Here is a 23,212-nt window from a genome sequence, read left to right on the forward strand (position 1 = left end):
ATCTTCATTGCTTGCGATTATCTTATTTTATGCTATGCCCGACATCCCTTTAGAGCTACTCGAGAGAGAGTCTAAAGAAAAAACCTAAGACTTGAGAGAGCTAGGTTAGAATCTAGACTCGAGAGAGCAAGATTAGATCTGCATAAACAAGAGACAGGGACTTAGAGATAAGCTCTGTTTGCCAACATGCATCGCATGCACCCTAGAGATAGGTTATGATATTATGTGGTCGCCTTATTTGTGTGTGTGTCATTTTGTAATTGCATGGATAAGAATAGAGGCTTATGTGTAGGTCCTACAGACTCATCGCATATATCGCATGTGTTCTAGTATTAAAAGCCGTAGCCTTCGTGTCGAGAAACGGTTTGCTATTGTATGTATGCTGCATGATCGCATAACATGAACGCATCCTAGGAAGTGTTAGCCAAACCCTTCTCAACCAGTTCACCGCATACTCATTTCATTTTCCGTTTCATCAACTCTTTACGAAACTCCGCCACATTTTTTTATTTTTATTACTACAAACAACAATCCAAACAACTACTTGATTTATTTGGTTACCACAAAGTCTTTCTGAAAAATTACCATCACATATTGTTTTCCCAAGTCCCTGAGTTCGACCATGGACTTAAAAAGAAACTCAATGGGTTTTATACTTGGATTTCACTGAGAAAACTTGTTTCTCAACGCAATTTTGATCACCACATTTCATCCATAATTCCACCTCATAAAATAACTCATTAGTGACTTCCATTGGAGAGGCCTACCAAGCCTAGGAAAAATCAAGTCTAGAGACCCGTGAGTGACGAAATCTTTTAAATATATATATATATATATATATATAACAGGAACATGCGTTCCAAGTGAATTTCTGTCACACCCCGCCTCAGACCACCTTCTCAGCCTGAGAGAGGGATGCGACTACAGTAGTTATCAACCCTTGAGCTAACACTTACTACCTAATGATTATTACGGAATAACTCTGATACCATATTATAACTTATACACAGCGGAATGATTAAGTCAAAGAGATAAACTATAACAGATTAAATAGGCCCATCTTTTATTACGACAGTGATATAACGTTTATACAACTTAAGGACTTAACAAAAGTTTACAACGACAACTGTAAAAACCCTCCGAAATTGTAATTGGGGCACGTGGTAGACCTTGACCTTAGCAGCACTCTGGAACTCCTATCTTCCGCTACCTGGGGGGAATTAAGAAAACATTTTGAAGAGTGTGAGCTACTAAGCCCAGTGAGTGGTTCTTTTAAAGATGAAAATCGTTTTGAAAATCATCATTTTTGGGAAATCAATTACATAATAATAATCACAGTGTACTCATGCATGATCATGGATTTATTCATGCAATGATTAACCTTTATTCCAAAATGCTATACGTGGCATCATATCATGAATCAATGCAATCACCTATGGAAACCTTCCTATGACCCCAATTCCCTCCAATGTGCACATCGATCATTTTATTTATATCGCTAGTCATGCTTAGGTACTTGACCATATTTCCCGCCGATCGTCACCGACTATTATTTCCCGCTGACCGAAGCCGACCATTATTTTCTACCAAGCACCTTTTGTTAAGCATGCTAACCACATCCCGGGCATAATCGCAGTTTCCACAGTCACACACAAACAATATCATGGCTTTACAGTATTTATGAAGCACTCTATTCTCCCCCTCTTTTTACGAATTTTATGATTTGTGATTTGAAAATGAAATCCTAACGGCTCTATTTATATGCGTCCAAACCTCCTATGGTGTTGACACCACCTACTTGGCTGCTTGACCATATTTCCCGTCGGTCGTAACCGACTATTATTCAGGATTTAAGTTTTCCCAAATACTTTTCTATATTTTCCTCAGTTCTTCAATCCATTCTTCACTATTCAGGATTTAAGTCTTCAAGATTTTCTCTTCTTTTATCCTTTTAGGGTCCTGTCTACTCGTACTCCAGAATTAAATATGGTTATCCTAACTATAATACCTAACCATTATAGTTTACATTCACCCTTACTAATTGTTGATCCACAGAAGGTGACAATTATTACAATTATTATGAAAATTGTAAAATTATTAGATTATTTACATAACATAGGATTTAACTTCCTCCTAATTAACCCCTTAATCACTTACTTAAGTAGGAAAATGGAGATCCGGGTTTCACAATTTCATGCTAGCGTTCATGGGTTTTCGAAGTAACTAAAGTTTATACTTATGTTTTAAAAGGATTCATGGCATATATTCAACATGATGTTTGAATGGAAAGGTAATGCAAACTACATGTTTATAATTCGTGAAGCATGCATGTCGAATTGTGATAATGCTCTTATGGCGAAAGTACGTAAGTGCTATGCCTAACCTTATGGTACTCAAATCTTCTATGAATGTTACGATTCTAATAAACCGGATACCGAAGGTATAAAAGGTATCAGAGCAAGTACTTAAGGTGTTGACAATACTTAGTATACTTCACGTGCACGTAGGTAGTTCTATATGAAGGCTGAAGTATGGGTTTCCTGGCCACAGTCATATAATGGGATTGAAGTATGTGTCTCAAGGCCATGAATGGACGTTGGGAGCTTAAGCAACGAGCACTCGTTCTTAACTAAGGTTTAATAGTATGATTGATTATGACGCATGATATTACGTAAGTTGCTTGAGATCATTTCTAGTATGTTTATATGTTTAAATTAATGTGTATGAAAGGCTTGAGACGAATTGTATTTCTATGATTCACTCACTGGGCAACCAGCTCACCGTTTTCAAATGTTTTCATTTTTCCCAGGTAGTGGTCAGTTTCCTCGCGATTGAACCCACTATTGCTTGGCACTCAAAGCTCAGTTAGGAAGGAAGAAGCTTAGGTTATGGTTGTTTGATCTACACATATTTTGAGAGAAGTCTGGGACTTGTAAAACTTATTTTTGGACCCATGTTCATTCTTGTGCTATTTGTTGGACATCTGTTGTTTTTTTTTTTTTTTTTTTTTTTTTTTTTTTGGAATTGTATTTAAGTTGTTTTGCTGGTTAAAGCCATAGTTGATTTACTGCTAAGTCGTTTTTGCATATTAAGGTTTTAAGCAGGTTTCATTTAACTTAGATAGTAAGTGTTGGCCAGTATGTCGGTAACTGCTACCATCATGTCCCCTTTCGATTTTAAAGGATAAACTGGGAGAGGGTGTGATAAAAATCCTTACTCAGAATCAAGAACAGATAACGACAACAATTAACTGTTATTATACATAGTAAAAGTTAGTTAGAACTTTATTTTACTGCTTATTTTCACAGATACAACAATGTATTAATGATTAACTAGAAAATTGTTGTAAGAATCTTCGACTTCCAAGCCAAACATATGTTCATCCTTGTTCATGTAAATCAAAACCTATCAACTCAACTTTTTATCTTTTTATAAAAGCGTAAAGTAATAAAAAGATTCATACATAAAAACCTTGTGGTTACTAAGATACTCGTATGTTAATTGAGTCATACTCAGTTTTACCGATATGTTTTAATTCATACAATAGGAAGTGGACAAGATTGATAAAAGTGTACGAAATTAATCGATGTCAATAACATTATTGACCAACCAATACAAATAATCTTAAGTATTGATGTGTTAAATTCATGTGTCTATTAATTACCTACCAAAGCCTCTCACATATATTAGTAAACTTATAAACATTTTTTAAATGAAACCACTTCTATTTTTCATCAACCCAAAAAGCTAAGACTAAATTGTGAAGGATCCTTTTTGCTACCGTTCTAAATGATTGGAGAGCATAACTAGCCACTTTCCTCACTAGTCATCGTAGAAGTTTCATCCATTTATTTAGACCAATTTTGTAAGCCAACAAGACTTAAATTACGGGCGTACGCTGAAAACTTCTCCAACATCTAAAGATTAATGTTCTAGGCATGGGGATGAGTAAAATTTAATAGGATATAATTTGACACATAAACAAAATCTAGTATAATATTGACATGGAAACATTCTTTTTAAAACCATACCATTTAAAAGTGTGCTAGAAATAATGGACAAAGATTATGGAAAATGTTTCGTATTATTTTAGAAGTTTGTGAGGAATATTACACAAAATTAGGAATGCCACAAAATCAATTTTTGGTACCACAATCATAGAAACAATAACAAGCATATATGGTTTGCGCAGGATTAGTTGGAATGCATTGATGTGAAATACTATGATGCTTCTCCCAACATTTCTTTCCACAGTCATCAAGAGTGCATCCACTATTATACAATATATCTTGACATCTTTGGGTAGCTGAGACGCCTTTAGGCACCAAGATCCATACAACTATATAATAACAAAAAGAAAAATAAATAAACAAGCAAATTAGCAATATTTTGTCATAACGAAAGATTTCACTATCTATGTCAAATAAAAATGTCAAGATTTCAATGTGATGAAGAGGTTGAGATATTCGTCTGAAGGTTCGTGAAAATCATAAAATCATTAATGCGAAATTTCATAATATGCCTAATGGATATTTAATTTTGTTACTCATGACAATATAGTATCTGTGGAACAAAAAAGAGAACCTGCAAAAGTAAGAGCAATGAAGATGATAGGGGAAGAAGAAACTGGTTTCGTCATATTCTCAAGAAGCAAATGTTGCAAATATGGTTTTATTAATTTGGGCTGTAAAAATTTTACGATTGAAAAGGTTTAAATACTAAAAATTACATTAAATTCCATCCATAAATTTATTTCATTTTTATAAATATAGTAAAGTTCAATAAATTCAACAACTCCATGCATGAATCCGTTTTGCATTTATGTAAAAATAGTAAAGATTTTTTATTTGTTAGGTACGGTTTGTGAATTAAATTTGAATTTACGTTAAACTTTTGTTAAATTTTCCTTGCTTACTTTTACTATTCTATATTATAGGATTGTTACTGAAAATTAATTTTGCTTCTATTTGTATTTTGTATAAAATAATTTTAAAATTGTAACCCTACTCCTTCATGATGTTTCAAAGATAATTCTCCATCAATGAAGCCATACTCCTATCTTCTTCCACCTTTTTAAAAATTTAAATGTGCAATTCATATCTTTATTTCATGTTAATTTCAATATTCTAATGCAGTTAATCTTTTATTTGGTTGAGACCAAGCAATTCAGAATTGTTTAGAGTATTTTGGACAGATGATGATCATTAAAGTACTAATTGGAGGTAGATTGAGCAACATGATCATAAAAGATGAAATCTAAACCAAAAGGCTCGATTTAACAACCCAACTTTCCAAAATCTCTAACTAGGGTCATAATGACATTCATGCAATCTTAAAAGAAAATTGGTTAATCATTTTAATATAAAATAAAGAAATAATTTTTTTTAAAAAAAAAATAAAACACCACTAATATAATTTAGGGAATGCTAAAAAAAATCAATCCGGGATCACTTAAAATGTAATGAGAAAAAAGCATATAAATTTAAAACTTCCAACTTGAAGGTTCAAAATGTATGGACATTTGAGTGAACAAGTAAACCCATCCTACCATTGGTGATGCATTCAGTCAACCTGGTGATTATGAAGAAACATAAACTAATGGATCCGTGGAAACACAAAACTAGTGGACACTAAGGCATACAAACTGGTGAACCTAAAGAAATCTAGGGTGTACATAGCTACTGGTAAAAGGGTAATTATCACTAAATTGATCTAGTATTCAACATGCAATAAAAAAGTCCCACAATATAGAGTCGTATCATAATAACTCATGAAATTCATAATTTGATCAAGAAATCTCTGTTGGGTTGTGTGTCCTAAAACTCGCAGTTTGTAAAGTTAAATACCTTCTATTATCAATAAAGATGTTGTTCAACATTTCTGCAATAAAGTTGTTATTGAATCTTTAAGTTACATTCATGCAGTCAAAATCTAATAATCTAAGATCCATGGGTATTGCATGAATACTTGAACTTTATTTAGAGACATAAAAATGGATCAAGTTCGAGTAAATAACCAAAATGGTCTATAGTATACAAATAAGATTGGATGCCTTATTCTGGTAACATTATTGGATATGGCCTACTCTATAGTGATTACAAGTTGTTGTAGAGGTGCTATAAACGAAGTGATCCTGATTCGTTAATGTATTGTAAAACCCATATTTCCATTTTTCTTACTTAAGCAGGTGTTAAAAGGAATTAACTAAGTGGAAGTTAAATCCTATGTTAAAGTGAAGGAAATTTCTAAGTGTTGAGTAGATTTTCCTTGAGTAGTTTTGAGTTAAGCTTTAATTGATGAAATTTGGTTAAGTTTATGGTCAAAAGGACCCATGCGTTAAGTGTTAGGAGACATTAACTCATAAGTTGAGAAGGCAACCATGCGTTTGTAAGGTTGGACGCATGATTGGCCGAAGTATTGGCAAGAGGCATTACCAAGAGTAACCATGCGGTGGTACCTAAGGAGAAAATTACTAAGTGTTGGGCTATGCGTTGATGTGGTGCCATGCATTGGCCATGAAGTTTTGAAAGTTTACTTGGGCATGGAGAGAAGGATGAAGTATGGCCAAGAACAACGAATGCAGCAGCCACTATCTTGAGAGGTTAGAACAACGCATGCGGTGCGATGGCTGCGATGGACATGATGGATGCGATGGTTGCGGCAGTACTACGTGCGCATGCGGTGCGATGGATGCGATGGACACGATGGTATGCGTGTATGCGGCCGAAGGAAATACGTTGGTAGCATGCAATGATGTGAGGGCATGCGGTACAAGGGCATGCGATGATGCAAGGGCATGCGACGATGGACGTGGCAATGCTACGTGATGGATGCGACAATGCTATGCGATGGTATGCAGCGATGGATGTTGCTTGATTTTATGAAGTGGAAATGTGTGTGATATGCGTTGATGAAATTGTGTTGAGCACTCAAGTTTCCTCAACGGAATCCAAGTGTAAATTCCACTGAGTTTTCTGGTAAGTCCAGGGTAGAACTCAGGGACTTGTGAAAACAGATTGCATTGGTAATTTTTATGAAAACTTTGCGGTAACTGTTAACTCAATTAATTGTTGGTTTGTTGTTGATCGTGTTAATGAAAAATAAACAAATGCAACGGAGTTTGAAAAGAGTTGGTAAACGGAAGATGCGCTGAGTATGCGATGAACAGGTTGAGATGGGTTTCGGCTAGCACTTCCTAGAATGCGTTCATGCTTTGTGATCATGCAACATGCATACAATAGTAAACCATCCCTCGATGCAAATGCTACGGCTTCTAATTCTAGAATGCATGCGATATATGTGATAAATCTATAGGACCTACACATAAGCCTCTATTCTTATTTATGCGATGACAGGATAACACACACACACAAATAAGGCGACCATATAATATCATTCCTATCTCTAGGATGCATGCGATGCAGGTTGGCAAACATAACTTATCTCTTCCCTATCTCTTGTTTATACAGTTCTAATCTTGCTCTTTTGAGTCTAAATTCTAACCTAGCTATCTTGAGTTTTAGGTTCTTTCTTAATACTCTCTCTCGAGTAGATCTAAAGGGGTATTTGGCACAACATAATACAAGATAATCGCAAGCAATGAACTTTCTAGGTCATGTTAGCTTAGTTCTTCTCAACCCATTCGACTAGTTTAGATACTCATGCGTACTAAGAGAGTGAATAGATATAGAAATAGGACTTCCATTATATAAATATAAAGATGAAGTACAAAATAACAATGCAAGTATAGAATAAAGAGCCTGGTAGCAATCTCTTGCATCCCAGGCTTTTACACTGTTTTTCTACTCGTGCTCAAAAGATAATCTCGCTCTTGCGAGAGTCGGCCGGCTCTCTGCTTCTACGCCCCAAGGTTCTCTCTCGAGTTGCCCTGAGCGATCTCCGGTATCACCACTCTTCTTTTGCTTCGCCTTAAAATGAAAGGAAAACTATGAACAGACTTGTGAACTTGTGGAACTGATTAACCCCTTTTCTGAAGGTTGCCCTTATTATTTATAGAACATCCAAGGTGAAAGGTGGCTTCTCTCTCATGATTGAATAGATGGGACGACTTTAATTCCTGACTCATGCGTCGAATATTTGTTACCGAAAAGCTAAATGTACTTGTGATCGTTATCGACTATCAACTTAATTCGTATTCGATTGTCATCAGCTTTCTGTCCCATCGATTAATTAGCCTTTCACCCAAATGCGCCCACTATGTTGTTCTGACTAAGTTACAGCAATCCTTCTCGAGCAAATGTTTATGAGCACAATCATCACAAAGTCTTGCAGTGAAGTTGCGCTCGACCGATGATTTCCTATGATCGCAATTCTTGCCTTGCGTTAACGCCTATTCTGCATAAAAACCCCAAAATTAGATGTTTCAATGCGATGAACGCATGTGATCGCAATATTATGAAATTGATGTTTAATGGACGCAATTTAACAAGTTTTATCAACGCAATCCAACATTTTTTAAGAACATAGCACTATGATAACGTGCATTTCTGCCATCGCAATGGTGTTAGTGGGTGTATTGACGACATTTTATAATTTTCGCATTTCTTAGCCAATTTGTATACTATCGACACAAATTTTATTTCTTTTAGCCGCAATATCTAAATAAAAAAGTATAAATAACTTATATTTCTACAAGTTATCAAAGCCCAAGGTCGAACACAGGGATAAGGAAATAGTATGCGGTGGTAATTTTAGATCTCTTTGCGGTGACAAATAAAACAATGTGTTGGTTGGTATGTTGTTTGAAGTATAAAGTTTATGCGGTGGAGTTGAGAAAAGAGTTAATAATATGAAAGGTACGATGAGTATGGGGGGGAACGGGTTGAGAAGGGTTTTACCTAAAACTTCCTAACATTGCGTTCATGTTGTGCGATCATGCTACATACATACAACATCAAGTCATCTCTCAATGCAAATGCTATGGCTTCCAGTTTTAGAACGCATGCGATGTATGCAATGGTGTCTATAGGACCTACGTTTAAGCCTCTATTCTTGTCTATGCGATGACGAATGACACACACATACACAAGGCGACTGCATACTACCATAACCTATCTCTAGGGTGCATGCGATACATGTTGGCAAATAGAGCTTATCTCTAAGTCTCTATCTCTTGCTTATGCAGATCTAATCTTACTCTCCCGAGTCTAGATTCTAACCTAGCTCTCTCAAGTCTTAGGTTCTTTCTTTAGACTCTCTCTCGAGTAGCTCTAAAGGGTGATGGACGCAACATAAGACAAGATGATCACATGCAATGAAGATCCTAGGTCATGTTAACTAAGTAATTCTCAACCCATTTGAAACTTTAGTTACTCATGCATATTGTAAAGAGAGTGAACAGATGTAGAAATGCAAGTTTCATTCTATATATGAAATCAAAATACAGAATGACAATGTGAAATAAAGAGAAAGAGCCTAGTAGCAATTTCTTGCTTCCCAAGGCTTTTACACTGTTCTTTTCTACTCCACCCAAAGGATATTCTTGCTCTCGCAAGAGTCGGCCCTCTCTCTGTTTTCTATTCTCCCTAGCACTCTTTCGAGCTGACCAGGACGATCATCTGGCGTCTTTTCCCTTTTCTTGCTTCCGCCTTCTAAGTATAAGGAAACTATAAACAAGGCTAACTATCTTTTATATGATTCAACTGGAATGAAAAACCGAACTCCTTCAATGAAGGTGTCCTTTGGTACTTATAGAGCTTCAGGGTGAAGAGCTTTTTTTCTCTCAAATGATTGCAGTGATGGGATGTCATTAATTCTCCATCTGATTCGCCGAATAATTGTCACCAAAAAGATGAGTTACTTGCTACAATGTCGTTAACGGCTTGTCAACTTAATTCGAAATCGACCATCGTCAGCTTTCTGTCCCATGGTGATTTATTAAGCTTTCACCTTGATGCGCCGACTCTATGCGGCCACCTTCTTGAGCAGAATTTTGCGAACGCAAACAATCACATAGCATGGCGGTCACAATCTTTTAATGCTCTCACACGTTAATTTCTTTGGATCGCAATTCCGCCTTGCGCCAACGCATTTTCTGCAGAAAATACATATGTTAACTGTTTTTAATGCGATGGACGCATGCGATCACAATGTTATAAACTTAATGCTTTTGGACGTAATTTTATATATTTTTACCATCGCAATCCTTCATTGTTTTATAATTTTGCACTATAATAATGTGCATTTCTGCCCATTATCACATCCCCAAATTTAAAACAATGCTTGTCCTCAAGCATAAGCTAAAGATTTACTCTAGAAAGTGGACCGCCTTCTTCTTTCCTAGATTTCTCAAGGTTGCCTTATTCAAATCTTATGTACCAAAATCTCCTTAATTCTTACTCGGCTCTCTTCTTAAAATATTTCTAAAATTTAGGGACCGCAAGTTTAGCCTTAAAAAAATACTTTACTTTTTTCTAGAGCATCGCATGATGTATTTCATATAAAAAACTTTTTCAACTGAGGAATTTCCAAATGATTTTTATCCTTGCGTATTTTAGACATATATAAAAATGATTTTTTTTTCTATGACCTTGCGCTGATTCGAGTGCCTAGCCTTCGTTTTGGCTTGCCCACACGTGTGTCATGCAGACATCCAACTACAAGCAAGGCGCTCTTTTTGAATCTAAACTCATGCCAATTTGGCAACGAAGTTGCGATCATTTTATTTATGCGTTGATCACGATTCCTACCTTCGTTTTGGCTTGCCCCCACGTGTGTCATGCGGACATCCAACTACGAGTAGGATTCGATTGCAACGTTATGATTTTTTTCTAATTTTTTTTTTAAGAACCTAAAAATAGCAAGGTTGAAAAATGAATACTGCACCTCCAAATTTAAATGCAGCAATGTCCTCATTGCTGAAAGATTGAAAGAAGTCATGCGATGCTCTTCGGAAGTTTCGGGAAAAGTCAGTTTGAAAGAAAGTTGGTAGACCACTAACTTCTAGAAATATTTCATGAGTTGACTATCCTAAAATTAAGTTGACTCTAGCATATACTAAAAAATAGAGGCATGCGTTTCATCATTGAAATCATAATTGGCAAAGAGAAATAATGCGATGACTTAATCAATGTTAAATGATTGCGTCGACTAAAGAGGATGCGATGATAAAATTATCAAAGTTAAAATGCCATGCAATAGAGCAAAAATTGGAATAAACAAAGCCAAGGAGAGATACTTTGCTCTATCGCCCGCATTATTTGTGAACGCATCCTTCTTTGTGGCGAAATGCTCTCTTCGATTGTGGTGGTGGAATAAGCTAGTTGAGTCTTTCGTGTAGTTCTTCCGCAATCATTCACCATGATAGTTGCAAAGAAAACATTGAAAGGGTCAAATAAAAGACAGAGTTAGCAAAATCGTTTCCCACGATCATTCACTACGATCGCATATATATATATATATTGTCTTCTTTAGAAATGAAAAAAGACAAATATACGATAACAAATAAAAGAATGGTAACGAAAGTTCATGAATTATTGATAAGAAAAAGGATATTCCAAAAGAATTGCATCCTTGATGAGTCTGAGTCGCATAGTAATGCAGGGACTGCTTATTTCAATCTAGGCTTTTTACGTCCAAGGTGGCTTTTTCTTCTTTTCTCAGTCTTCTGGAATCTTGATTGCCTTAATCAGGAGATTTTGCCCATTGATGTTCATTACAATCTCCCCCTCGTGCACATCAATTTGAGTGTGACCGGTCGAGAGGAATGGTCATCCCAATATGATGGGCGCATCTTCGTCTGCTTTATAGTCCAAAATGATAAAGTCTGCCAGTAAGATGAATTTTCCAATTGAGACTGCGACATCTTTCAACTCTCCCTCGGGATGTATTCGGGATCTATCCACGAGTAGAAGAGTCTTCGTCGTGGGCGTGAGATTGCCCATATTCAATCGTTTGAAGATGGACAGTGGCATTATGTTTATACTCGCTCCGAGATCGCATAGTGCTTGACCACTGTAGACCCCTCCAATTGAGCAGGGTATTATGAAGCTTCCTGGGTTGTATATTTTTGGTGCGATCATAGTATTTAAGCCTTGTGTTACTGCCACTGCAGCGATCTTTTCTTCATCATTCTGTTTCTTTTTCAATCTTTATGGGAATGTTGGTAGTTGTACTTCTTCTATCTCGTGTTCTAGAGGCTTGAAGGTGGACGCAACTTCTGGGTTCATCTTCTCGGGTTCTTTTGAATCATATGTCAATTGGTTCTCGGTTGTCACCACATTCGGGTTGGTCCTGATGGGCTCTTTCCTTTCTTCCGCTGTCGTTTTTTCACTTAGCAAGGAGACTGCTAGGCATTGTTCCTTTTATGTACCCCAGAGTTGCGAGGGATCTCAGTTGTGCTCGACAACGCTCTTTGCGGTCTATTTTTGAGTTCGCTCACAATCTGTCCTATCTGAATTTCAAGATTTCAGATGGACGTTGCTTGATTCTAAAGCACTGATTCATTTGTCTCAATATACTGCTTCAACAAGCTCTCTAAAGATGAAGATTGCGGTGCCTGTGAACGGCTGGTTTGATTTTGCGGTTGACCGTTTGTTTGCGAGAAAAATCCTTGTGGCCCTTCCTTTTGCGCCATAGGTTGATAGCTTTGTTGTTGATTTTTCCACACAAAATTGGGGTGGTTTCTCCACCCGGGGTTATATATATCGAAGTAAGGGTTATTCTTTATGAAGCATATTGACTGCGGATTCCTTTGGCATTCTTCAAACGGATGTGCTTCTCCATAGGTGACACAACTCGTGGTTGTTTGAGTGATTGCGTTGACTTGCCCTTTATGCGTTCTCGAGATATTGATTGCGATCCCTTGTATCAAACTCATCATCTCAATCATTTGGTTCTATAGGGATGTGATGGCCCCGTTGTTTGCGTCACTATTCTTAATTCTCAATCTTTGATCGCCTTTCCTCCGATCTTCATGATTTTTGGAAATGCGATCAAGTATATTTTTCGCCTCATCATATGTCTTGTGAGCAGACCACTAGCTGCTGTCACATTGGCAGCTATCTACGATGCATGGTTCAGTCTGTGGTAGAAAATTTCTATCTGTAAGCAATCTGGTAAGTCGTTATACGGGCAATCTCTTACCAGCCTCTTCTCGCCCAGGCGTCACTGAGCGATTCATCAATATCCTGTTCAGAATTTGTGATCAGCTTCCTCCTTCTGGCGTTCTCTGTCGGAGGGAAGTACTTCTTCATGAACTTCTCAACTACTTGTTTCCATGATGTAATCTCCCCTGGTTAAAGAGATAAGCCCATTTTCGTGCCTGGTCACACAACGAAAATGGAAACAATGTTAATCGAACCTCCTCAACAGAGATGTTTGGGAACACAAACGTGTTGTAGATCTCAATGAAACTCCGGAGGTGGGCATGCAAATCCTTGCCACGCCTACTACCAAACTGTCTGGCTATTTGAATCATCTGCAGCATCACTGGTTTCATTTTGAATCTTGATCCATCAAGAGCTAGCCTCATGATTCCTAGTGAGAAATCATAGAGGTTGGGCGATGCATAGTCCCGAATAGGCCTATTGCGGTTGTTCGTCAATCAGATGGGATTCGCCATGATGTTATTTGCATTTGGTCCTTCATTTTCTGGTTCTTCTGCCATGTTAGGATCTTTCTCTTGTTGTTGTTGTTGGCGGCTGTCTCTTCTTCTTCTTCAGAAAGTTCTCTCAATCTCTGGGTCTTAAATGGGCTCAGCATTTTTTCCTTTGCTCATACGACGCCCACTTCTTCCCTTACCTAAGGAGAAGCAGTGCATAGAGACGGAGAGTCCCTGACAATGGTGTAAAAAACTTGATGCATTGTGTTAATGCGATAAAATAATGGTGTAGAATGCGATGGTGAAATATGCATTGTGCATGCAAGTTTTCGCAGGAAGATCCAAGTATAAATCTTACTGAGTTGCCTGGTAAACCCAAGGTCGAGCACAGGGACTAAGGAAACAGTATGCGATGGTAATTTTAGATCTCTTTGCAGTGACAAATAAAACAATGTGTTGGTTGGTATTTTGTTTGAAGTAGTTTATGCGATGGAGTTGAGAAAAGAGTTAATAATATGAAAGATGCGACGAGTATGCGGGGGAACAGGTTGAGAAGGATTTTACCTAACACTTCCGAACATTGCGTTCATTTTATGCGATCATACTACATACATATAACAGCAAGTCATCTCTCAATGCAGATGTTATGGTTTCTAGTTTTAGAATGCATGCGATGTATGCGATGGTGTCTATAGGACTTACTTTAAGCCTCTATTCTTGTCTATGCGATGACGAATGACACACACATACACAGAGCAACCACATACTACCATAACCTATCTCTAGGGTGCATGCGATGTATGTTGGCAAACAAAGCTTATCTCTAAATCTCTATCTCTTGCTTATGCAGATCTAATCTTGCTCTCTCGAGTCTATATTTTAACCTAGCTCTCTCAAGTCTTAGGTTCTTTCTTTAGACTCTCTCTTATGTAGCTCTAAAGGGTGATGGATGCAACATAAGACAAGATGATCGCATGCAATGAATATCGTAGGTCATGTTAGCTAAGTACTTCTCAACCTATTCGAAAGTTTAGTTACTCATGTGTATTGTAAAGAGAGTGAACAGATGTAGAAATGCAAGTTCCATGCTATATATGAAATCAAAATACAGAATGACAATGTAAAATAAAGAGAAGGAGCCTGGTAACAATTTCTTGCTTCCCAAGGCTTTTACACTGTTCTTTTCCACTCTGCCCAAAAGATATTCTTGCTCTCGCAAGAGTCGGTCCTCTCTCTATTTTACATGCTCCCTGGAATTCTCTCGAGCTGACCAGGACAATCTTCCAGCTTCTTTTCCCTTCTCTCGCTTCTGCCTTCTAAGTATAAGGAAAACAAGGCTAACTATCTTCTATATGGCTCAGCTGGAATGAAAAACCGAACTCCTTCAATGAAGATGGCCTTCAATATTTATAGAGCTTTAGGGTAAAGAGCTTTTTATTTCAAATGATTGAACTGATGGCATGTCATTAATTCTTTGTCTGATGCGCCAAATAATTGTCAATGAAAATTTGAGTGTACTTGCTATAGTGTCGTTAACAGCTTGTTAACTTAATTCAGAATCGACCGTCATCAGCTTTCTGGGCCATCATGATTTATTAAGCTTTCACCTTGTGCACCAGCTCTATGCGGCCATCTTCTTGAGCAGATTTTCGTGAACGCAAACGGTCACATAGTCTTGCAATCACAATCTCTTAATGCGTTCACAGGTTAATTTTTGGATCACAATTCCGCCTTGCGCCAATGCATTTTCTGCACAAAATACATAAGTTAACTGTTTTTAATGCGATGGACGCATGCGATCACAATGTTATAAACTTAATGCTTTTGGACGCAATTTTATATATTTTTACCATCGCAATCCTTCATTATTTTATAACTTTTTGCTATAATAACGTGCATTTCTGCCCATTATCGCCTATACAATGAGTTCTCATTAGATCAAACCAAGAAATAAGTCACTCTTACTTTATAAACATTGTTTACTGTTTAAGACTGACTATTTCGTTAATCCTAAGCTAACTATCAAATCCTGTTTATTCGGGATTATCCTTAGATTTGCATAGGTGAGGGTTGGCTCAACAGCGTCGGCTTAATAAGCCTCTCATTTCAGAGGCAAGATCGGGTAGGTAGTTGGGTGAAGGAGTAATATAACATGCACCGGAACAAATCAAAATCAATAAGCATGCTAACTAATTTTAATTTGAATTTTAAACATGCTATTCAAGTGAAATTCATAGAGGGTTTGAAGCAAATACTACCTTTGAAGACCTAGTCGACAAATTCAGCAGTAATATTCCAAGATTAAGCTTGAAACTTCAACAAGACCACCATTAAGATCTTCTCTACAAATGCTAAAATCAAGTTGAATTTGGGATGACTTTTGATGCTTTGAGAGGGTTTTCAATTATGTAGCAGTTTAGTAGAAAAATCTCTGATTTTTCTCTCAATCAAGCTGCATGGAGGTCTTTGTCAAGACGTTGGCACTCCTTCCATATTTGTTTCTATTCTCTATGTCATCATCTGTATTCATCTTCTTTAATCGTTCATTCCCAAACATGTATCAAACGCTTAATTTTAGAATTAAATGTTATCATCGTCACCATTATCATCTCTCTGTCTCTTTCCATACTTTTATCATCAATTTTCCCCATGATGTGTTTTTAATCCCCAGGGTAAAAAGCAAGAATTAAGCAAGTGAGTCAAATCTGTGTTAAGGAATCAATTATGTTTAGCTAAAGCATGCTCGACGACATCTTAACCTGTGAGAGCAGAAGTGAAGATTCTATTCCGCCTATCGAGAGAACGTTGGAAGAATGCATTAACTAAAGCGAGAAGTATTTCCAGAGATGGAAATAACCTTGCGTTCATCACGTTCATCTCTATTTCACCATAGACATATGGGAATGTGGCCGATCACTGAGAGGTGTACACCAAGGGAAAGGGGAACCTTAGTTGCGTCCTTAATGTGATTGGCAAACTTGCGATGTTTTTACTTTTTACTCTTTCTCTTTTTGCCTCACTCATAAGATATGCCAACGCATTCATCGATACTTTTGTACAACTTTACAGCCAGTCCTCGATCCCTGTATCATGTATCATGTATGATAGTAGCTTAGGAATTTACTTTATCAACGCATTTTTACTTTCAGCGCAATTTATATTTCTGTACAAACCAAAATTCTTTATTCATTATTAAAACCGGTCGCATGTATCACATAAGTATCACATTTAACGACAACAATCCCCATGTTCGACCTCGGATCATTCTGAGAAATTTGCATTGGAATTATACTTGGTTTCTATGCAAGGAAACTTGTGACACGCACTACTTTATCGTATACTACGAGCATATCACTATCAATGTATATACTTAGAATGTAGTATCGCATAAAATTATCTTTATCGCAAAGTACTTGATCGTATTTAGGAGCATCATTCATTCATTCATCAGTGTAATAGATAGATAACATTCCATTCGTATCCTCACAAGTTTATGGCAACATGAGTTTGTAGCATAAGATCTATCATCATAGTGCATGCATAATAATCAATAGATAGTGAATTAATTCAAATTCTTAGTCAACAAGTTTATGGCGCCGTTGCCGGGGATTGGTAATTGTTAGTGTTGAATACTTTGTGGTATTTTGCAGGACAAATCTCTGTTGTACTGTCTGTTTATCGCGAAGAGCAGGCTAACGGTTTATAAGTACTGGAACTAATCCAAAATTCGAAGCTGACCCAGAGATCGAGCGTACTTTTCGCGCGAGGGCACACCAGAATAGATTTAGGCGAAGAAGTGCAAACATGGCAAACAACAACGAGAGGCCCGAAGGAGATCAAGGGGTAAAGCGGCCAGCGCAAGATCTTGTCTTTCTTGCTGCTGACCGCAATATCCTCATGAGAAATTATGCGGCGCCGAATCTTTACGACTTCTTGCTTGGAATTTCATGACCAATGGTTGAGGAGAACGCGCGCCTTGAAATAAAGTCGATCATGCTCCAGATGATACAAAACACGGAGTAATTTGGAGGTCTACAAGGTGAAGACCCACATGCCCATCTGACCAACTTTGTGGAGATGTGCAGCACTTTCTCCATTCCTGACGTCACCCTTGAAGGAATTAGACTTTACCTTTTCCTATACACACTGAGGGATGAGGCAAATGAAATTACGTCATGGGACAAGTTTGTAGATCGGTTCATGAAGAAATTATTCCCTCCAGCAGTCAATGCAAGGAGACGAAAGGATGTGCTGAATTTCGAGCAAATGGATAATGGGACTCTAAGCACCACTTGGGTTCATTTCAGAAGGTTGGTGAAAAATTGTCCGCATATCGGGATTCCCGATTGCATTCTGATGGAGACTTCTTATAACAACCTTAATCAATCAATGCAAGCCGTTGCTGATGCCTCCGCAGCGGGAGGATTCATGGATAAGACCTACACAGAAGCCAAGGTCATCCTTGATCGCATTTCGCGAAACACAGATGACTGGGTGGATGACGGGTATGGGGGAAGAGGCCCCGAGAGTAGAAGAAATGATAATGCCATTGTACCAATGGATACAATGACAACCTTGGCCACACAAATGGCCGCGGTGACCTCTCTTCTTCAAACGATGGCAATTAATCAAGGTGCCCTCTCTCAAAGTTCAGCGCAACCCAATGCGTCGGCGTAAGTGGCTGCAATAAGTTGCGTCCAATGCGGAGGGGGCCATGCAGTAAAGATGTGCCCATCGAACCCGCAACAAGTGTTTGCTATCCAGAACAACCCTTACAGGAACACTTACAATCCAGGTTGGCGGAATCACCCTAACTTCGGTTGGGGAGGGAATCATAACCATGAGGGCCAGAGTAACCATCAGAACAACAATTCTAGGAGTCGAGGAAATCCCCTGCCTTTTCACCAGAATCATAATCAGAGTCATCAAAGGCAACCGCATAACCAACTGTCCTCATCGAACACCTCTGTGAATTCGTCATCATTGGAGTACCTGCTGAAACAGTATATTGAGAAAAATGACGTAGTCATGTAGTTGCATGCGTCTTCAATAAGGAACTTGGGGATCCAAGTCGGGCAATTGGTAGACGAGCTTCGCAACAGAACACCGGGAATTCTACCAAGTAACTCAGAAGCCCTGGGATCTCATGAGAAGAAACAATGTCCTTGATGACATTGCGCAGGCAATCTTGACCGCCTATGGGGTGTGGATTGCTGTAATCCTGAGAAAATTGTCTTTCAATCCGCATCTCTAAAATCTATGGTTAATTGCATTCTTTCTTGCTTTCCTTTAATTGTTTTCTGCAGTGCATTATTTATTGCTTTCTTAAAATAGCTTTTACTGTTTTATGAATTTCCTTCAAAATTAATTCAATTGCGTTATTTCCATGCTTTGTTCAATTTCCATTCTTTTTCTGCATTAGTTGCGTTGTTCTTGAAATTGATGTGAATGACTAAATAAAAAGAAAATGAACACCGCAAAGTCTTATCAACTTGCATTGTTGATGAATTAAAAATAATAATAAACATCTGGTATGCGTTGCGATGATGGGTGCATCTTGTGTTAACAAGATACACTTTGCGTCGATCTCACATAAACGCATTGCGCTGAGGGGTGTGTTGCGCGCGTATGTGTTATGCGCCCGTCCTTAGCGAAAAGGCACTATGTCGAGGTACTGTTGTGCCAATAGAAATACCGTGCGCCCATCCTCCAGAAATTTTTTGAGTTGAGGGGTGTGTTGCGCTAATACATGCATTGTTGCCCGTCCTCTACAAATATGCATTTACGTTAATGGAGGCATTGCGTTAATCTTTAACCTTTCACCCATCCAAATAAAACACAAAAGATAAATTCTTTTTGGAAAGAGAATAGTCCAATCGTTTAGGCTTCGAAGGAAATGATGACTTAGCAGATGAAAGAACATCCTAATTCATAAATGTGAGGAGCGCGGCGGTCGGCTTTTTGAGTACCTCGAAGCCTGCCACACAGAATTTGCGTTCAGCCCATCAAGGCCCAACCTATAATTTCCTTCCTCCTACATCTTAGGACGTCTATTTGAATCTTTTGCAAAAACGAAAACCTTAACGAATCCTCTGCATACCCAGACCTTTGAACTTTCTTCCTAAGTCCTGAGAACTTTCCCAACTCTTTCACTCACCATAGCCATGGCCGATCAATCTTCCATTCATCTTCCTTACCTTCATCACCTTCCCCAGCCCAAGTCACTGCAAGAGAGGCGGCATTCCTCGCAGCAAGCCGCTGCCTCACCGCCCAGCTGAAACATCTCAAGATTCATCGGAAAACCTCGGCAAAAGCCTGTTGTAGCCAAACCACTCCAAATCCGAGAGGGTGCAGAGCATGGAGAGTGCCCTACTCCCAACACTGTCATCCGAAAGTGGGAAGAAGAAAAGAGATGACAGAGAAGTGTTTAAGAGCATCTTGAGCAATATGGAGAAGGAGGGAGGGCTACCCGAAGCTGAAGTTGTTAATCAGCCCTTACCTTCGAAGGAAAAGATGGAAGAAGCTTCGAGAAAAAGTGCCCTGGCCGTTTCGGATCTTAAGGAAACTGTTCATACAGAATCCTATGAGGGACACACCAGAGTTGCTTTGGAGGAAGTGGAAGCAGAGAAGCAGCCTGAAATGGCTGAAGAGAAGAATGAAAAGAAAAACAAGGAGAAGAGGGCAGAAGGAGATGAAGAATCCAAGCAAAGGAAGGAAAAGAAAGAAAGGAAATCGAGTGAGAAGAGGGAACGCAGGCAAGAAGAGAAGTGCCTGAAGAAGAAGGATAAAAAGAGGAAGAGGGCTGAGAGCCCAGATGTCGATAGAGAATCCACCACCGCAAGGGTGGATGAGGAGGTGCCAACGCAACAAAGAGAATCAGTGCAACCTCAAGAGGTATCTACGCAAATAAGAACGGTTGCGACTAACGACCGAGAGGATCCAGACATCAACCCTCTTATGCGGCATCGCAAGGAGAATGCGCCGCAAGGGTCAACAAGCGACCCACAAGTTTTGCAAAGTGTAGTAGAAGAGAAGGAAAGAAGAAAGAGAGAGGAAGAAGAAAAACAAGAAAAGATGTTACGAGCACAACAAATCATCACAGAAGGAAATCTGGGAAGAAAACTACACGATGAAGAAGTGCGCCGTAACAATGCAATTTTGGCAGAAGAAGAGAGAATAAGGCTTGAGGAGGAACAGCGCATATTGCTGGCCTCGGAGTAATTTGAAAGAGAAATGAGAGAAGAAGAAGAGGAAGAAAATAAGAAGAAGGAAGAGAAGAAGAAGAGGTGCAAGGCAAATGTGCAGCGCATTAGAGAGAAGAAAAGTAATGAAATTGCAGAGTGAGAAAGGGAAGAACAGCGCAAGGAACGAGAATGGAGACAATGACAAAGATCTCACCTTGTGTTGACAAAATATAAGAGCAAAGCGAAAGTTCAAAGCAGTGAGCCTGCGTCGACCAAAGGACGCCCATCAAAGAAGAAGAAGAATGACGACATGATGATGGAAATGGGGTTCTTTCCTGCGCCAACGCCACTACCAGATTTAATTAAAAGTGTTGTGTTGGAGCATGGGTGGGAAACATTCTGCCAGTGCCCATCCATCTTAATCCCAATGGTAGTGAGAGCTTTCTATAATGGACAACTTCATGACACCAAAGATACAGTGATCATGAAAGGGGAGACAGTGCCTTTCAGCACAAGGGACATCAATGAGTTATATCAGATGAAGGACTTCCCGAATGCACTGGGTAACAAAATTATTGATGATCCCTTAAAAGAACAAATGAAGGATGCGCTGAAAATATTAACGCAATCGGGCACTTAGTGGTCGGTATCTTTAAAAGGCATCAAAACCCTGGCATCCAACAAACTGCTTCCGGAAGTGCACCTTTGGGTATACTTGGTGAAGAGGTGACTCATCCCTAACTCTCATGACAAAACAGTTTCGAGGGATCGAGTAATGGACGCATATTTCATAGCACGCAACATTCCAATTGACATGGACCAATTGATCACAAAGAAAATCCGAGGTTTTGTAGGGCGTGTAAGAGGCCAGTATTTCTTTCTTTGGATAGTTTCGAGCTTAAGCCTCTCATTGGATGTAGGTATTGAAGAGGAACCAATGCCAGAAGTCCATGGTCTCATCAACACCAAGATCTTGAGAATGCTTCTCAAAGACTCCCCTCATTGCCCCGAGATTCCACTAAAAAGGCTCATTATCGATTTGAATGTGCCGCGGCAGCCAAAGCCCATGAAGCAGCGTAAAGTTGACAAAGGCAAGGAAAAAGTCCAAGAACAATCACTGCAAGATCAAGTATCCTTGGACCCCTTACCTTTGATTATTCGCCCTCTAAGCCCACCTACCGAACCCCTTTCCCCACTCCCAGAACACTTTACAAATCTCCTCCTGACTACCGATTCACCCAACGCATTTCCAGCAGCATCCTCCTCCCCTCCACCTTCATCGCATTTTTCTCCTTCACTGCCGCATGTTGATGACCCATACGATTTGGGTGAAGGCACTTCTGCTAAACCCCAAAACGTTGATGGTGAAACATCGCAGGCGCAGCCCACCACTGTAATCCTAGCTGCTGACTTAGCAGAGATGCGTTCTCTTCTCTCTCATCAACAAGAATTCTTCTGCCAACGAATAACGAAGTTACAAGAGAGCCAAGCAGAGGTGCAACATAGTGTTGCGATGACCCGACAAGTGCTGATCAATATTCAACGAAATCTTTACACGATCCACCTAAACCAACGAAAAATGGCATAGCACAACCATGAGTACTTTAAATTTTTTGACAGCCTATTTACATGGTCCCATGGTGCCTCTGCATTTACAGCAACCTCTGCATTTTGAAGAAGCTCCTTGAATGCCTCCACAAAATCCTCCTCCTGAGCCCCCGCCGCAACTCTAAATTTGGGGGTGTGCCACCTTCTCAATAAATCTGCAATTTTTCGTTGCGGTCATTGTTTTGATTTTATTTCATTCATTATTCTTATGTATAGAAGCTATACCTTGATTTTTTGTACATGCTTAAATTTTGTGTTGCGATAATTGTAATTATTTGTATACTTGGTTAATTTTAATACAATTGAGTAACTATTCTTTCCGTATGCGTTAGCCTCTTTACTTATCATCCTTTGTCAATTATTGCGATGTTTTTATCTTATATTTAGCGTTATTAATTGCGTTGCCATGATGAGTAGTATGCATACCCTTAGCAACATTTCTCACACTTTGCACTCTCTAACTAACACTTAAATAATTCATAGCAATAGCACTGCTTTACCTTTTCTACTTCAAGACTCTGTTCAAACTTTCTTTTCAAAATTTTGACTAAGTGTTTTGTCTTTTCTATCTAAAACAACACAATGAGGACCTTGCACATCTCTAAATTTGGGGGTGGGGAAGGTCTGAGTAGATGCGATCAAGCGGATGCAGTCATCATTAGGAAAATGCGTTCATCATAAAAAAAAATCATACAAACTTCAATGTCAGCGCAAGGAAAAATTCCAACCTGATAAGAGTTAAGTCGTGAAAGGAACGTACTCGTAGTTGGATGTTCGCATGAAACCCATGGGAGCAAGCCAAAACGAAGATGGGTTTCCATGATCGACTCAATATGAAAAGAAAAAAAAAGAGAAAGAA

Source organism: Benincasa hispida, chromosome 3 (assembly GCF_027475165.1).
Source record: "Benincasa hispida cultivar pf3 chromosome 3, pf3_genome.v1.1, whole genome shotgun sequence".
Taxonomy (NCBI): domain Eukaryota; kingdom Viridiplantae; phylum Streptophyta; class Magnoliopsida; order Cucurbitales; family Cucurbitaceae; genus Benincasa; species Benincasa hispida.